We start from the raw sequence: 3,882 nt of genomic DNA on the forward strand, positions 1-3,882 counted from the left end.
CAAAACGCAAAGCCGCCCGGATTTGTTCAGATGAGAACTGAACAATCTGATTGTTGACCGTTGCGCGCATCACCAGGGGCTCGACGCGACAGTCATACTCCACGGTCTGCCAAAAATCCTCAATGTTAGGCAAAGATATCGGCAGCGTTGTGGTAATCGCGTTGAATATACGCGAGCGTAGAAGAAACGTGATGATTTCGCGGAAATCATCAACTCCGCTCGCCTCCGGGTCTAATGTTATGTACATGTTATGACCCGGGAAGAACTGTCGTTGGTTGTCACCACCATCATCACCGCCTGCGCCGCCTGCTCCAGCTACAGCAGCCATATCTGCAACAAACAGACTAAGTTAGATAAACGTCAAGGCAAATCACAAGTTCGCCTGTTACCATGAGCGAAGTTGTGATTTATTCTGTATAGGCTAAGTTAGAGGTAGGGCGAAGTTGGGAACAACTTCGCCTCAACTTGAACTTCGACGGATAATAGTTAAGTAAAAAGGTCCAGGCGAAGTTAATGATAACTTCGCCTAACCACAACATCGCCTCAAGTACAGTTACATAATTAATTACAAGGCAAAGTTAAACCTCAGGCGAAGTTACGGATAACTTCGCCTAAACAGTAACTTCCCCGAATATGAATCGGCAACAGGTTAGGTTTTCGAAGGGATTGATTTGGTCAATTTGGAGATAGCGGATCTCGTAAAACACGTTTTTAAGACGATCTAGACGATTAAGTTGAGTATGACCACGTAAAAATAAGTTTAAAAACGGATGTTAAGGTTTCGAAAGTTCGAGGTCATGAAACGAGTCGATACGACCTCTGAATAACATCAATTACGGTGAATATTCGACACACTAACCCTACACACCTTTAATCGGAGTTGAAATCGAAAAAGATTAACACGGATGAGATCGATACGATAAGTTCGCTTAGGGTTTAGGAAATAAGTTCGTTGGGTTAACGAAAGATAAGTTTGCTTGTTTTGAAATAATGAACAGTTTGACCTTTAATTTCCTTTATATAGGGTCAGAGTTGTACCGGCGAAGTTATGGATAACTTCGCCTATTTCAGGCGAAGTTAGGCACAACTTCGCCGATATTAAAATTTTCAAAAACAAACCCTAAAATTTGAACAATTTGCAATTAAGTTTTAAAACAACCTTTAAGGCGTTAAATGATACGATCAAGACCAAATAACCAGGTATAAAATCAAACAACTACATAAGTAGAAAAATATTTTAACTATAAAGTACACGGGATCAAATTTCAGTCTCGATAGGGACTACCATGTTTTAGAAAAGATCCGAACAGGAATCATACTAATTAAGTGACTGTCACACAGATCCGTGTTCAGCTGTATTATGACATAAAGAAACAGGTTGTAAGCAGGTAAATAACTTAGAATGGTTTTCATTGTTTCTGTGATACGGGTTAGATTCAATTAAGCTCAAAACTTAAATGGGCAACAACTCAGAGATTATGATGCCTCCTATCTATTCTCAAGGCGTATTTGGCTTTCCCCAAGTCACCCCGAGTTGACCTCGACCCGTAGTGTCTGATTAAATAGTAATTACTCTTCGATCTTCAGACTCTTCTTCCCGTTCTCTTTCTTACATCTTGATTGTGAAGTATTAACATTATGAACTCTAGAATGTCTCAATAACACACATTTTTTTTTAAAGTATTTACACAAACTTCAGAGTAGTAAACAACTGCAAGTCCCGAATCTGGATCACTGCAGTTTCTTGACACGCTATCTTCACGGGAATCAGAACACTTACGGGCTCATGTATGACTGGGTAATCGCTTTTCTGCCTATCATTCGGAAAGATATATATGGAGACATGCACAACTCTTAAGGAGTTTCCACGTAAAATCGAGTAGATTTAGTTAGTATCACTTATACTTTTACGCACCATAAAAAAGCTACCATGACATACAATGACTGTTCTAAAGTCTTTTAGGCCTTATAACTTCACTAGTTAAGCACACAGAATCAGTATATCTATCACTTTCCAAGGTTGGATCAATTTTCTGTTAAACATAGTAAAGGAACTTCTTACGAAGTAGTAGACTTGAAAAATAATTTCATCTCCCGAAAAAATTTTAACTTCAATCGCCCCGATCAAATTGAAGTTTTCAGGTAAACGGCTATCCTGAAGATCCAATGGATCAGCTGGACCGACCACATACAAGTATGTGTCCTTCTAACTAAGTATGATCGACTAATTTTCAGCGAAAGAATAAAAACACATCATAAACCGCCCCGGTCACTTTCAGTCATCTGGTTAATGGCTATCCTTATATTCTACAAGTAGAAATGAGGACCAAACATATCCGAAGATATGTCCTTCAAACTGAGGCAACCGACATAATTCTAAGCGATAGTGACGTTTTTTTTTTTAAGCAAAGACAAAAACACGGTTACTCGGGATTGAACATCCCATTCAGCTCAACAAGGTTTTGAAAACGATTTTTGTCAAACGCTTTAGTAAACAAATTAGCGAAATTATCTACCGTATCAACCTTTTCGAGCACAATCAGTTTCTTCTCAGCACAATCCCGTATAAAATGATGACGGATGTCAATGTGTTTAGTTTTACTGTGCTTTACGGGATTGTTAGTTACTGAGATAGCAGTAGTGTTATCAATGCAAATAGGAGTATGAGTGAAATTCAGACCATAATCGCGCAATCGTATAAAATTGCTGTTGTATCCAAAGAATCTCATCAACTTATGCTATGGTTCGAGATCTGCGTTTTGGTGATTCTGGCACGTTTCTGATGCGTTTCTGGCCGAACAGCCGCCGCAGGCGAAGTTATGGGGTTTAGGCGAAGTTGTCGCTTAAATTTTAGGGTTTAGGCGAAGATATAAGGTTAAGCGAAGATATTCACAACTTCTCCTACCTCACAAGTTCGCTTATCTCAGGCGAAGTTATCTGTCAGGCGAAGTTTTGGACAGGCGAAGTTAAGGAGGAGCGAAGTTGACTTTAGGCGAAGTTAAAAAAAAAAAAAAAAGTGTTTGGAGTTTTCGTCTGTATGGCCAGGTGTACACGATTATTGTTAGACCGAAGACGTTGTTCCGTCAACGAGTGAAACTTGTTATCTCTTGGTCTTACGTGTGAACAAATACGTGTCAACTCTGGATATGGAGTTGAGTTTGTGAATGGGATATTGATTGAAACTGGATATTGACACATATTTGGGTGTTTGTGGGCAATGAAATTGTTGTTGTTCGAGGTTGACCAACTGAAGAAAGTCAAATTGAACTGAAGGTTTTTGTCATTACTGGATTGCGGTCAGAGCATATTATTTATGTTATTTTCAAGGCGTTCGAGAATTGGATCCTGAATCGTGATGCTTATTTATTAAAGTGAAAATTCTGGAACAAGTTGGATTTAATCGGGAATTAAAGTGTTTATGTTCTTGATCGTTATCCCTGGTGATTGAAGATGCTTCGGATTAATTAATGGTCATGTGTGTTAGATTCTGTCAAGGTGGTTTTGTGATGAAATTGATCACTTGATGTTGTGTAGTTGAAGATTAAACCTTATCGTATGCCGACGTGTTGGTGAAGTTGTGGAGGGAGCCCAACTTCACGTGTTGGTGAAGTCCGAAGGACTCACGTGATTGGTTGAGATGATCAATTAAGCACGGGGATGCATGCATTTTAAAGACCTCAATCTATATAGTCGGAGAAGCTTACACTGAAGGGGAGATCGGATATGGAAGACGCTGGGTGATTGGTAGATTTGTGAAGCTACAAGACAGTTTCAGGCACGGCTGGTTGAAGAGCAAACAGAAGATCATCAGTTAAGAGGGAGCCTGTTAGTGCATGGTTTGTAACAGATGATCTTTTGTGTTTGTTAGAATTGAGAGCAACG

The sequence above is a fragment of the Bidens hawaiensis genome, unplaced genomic scaffold, assembly GCF_021521415.1.
Source record: "Bidens hawaiensis isolate Kalapana, Puna unplaced genomic scaffold, B.hawaiensis_p1.1 tig00026387_1, whole genome shotgun sequence".
Lineage (NCBI taxonomy): Eukaryota > Viridiplantae > Streptophyta > Magnoliopsida > Asterales > Asteraceae > Bidens > Bidens hawaiensis.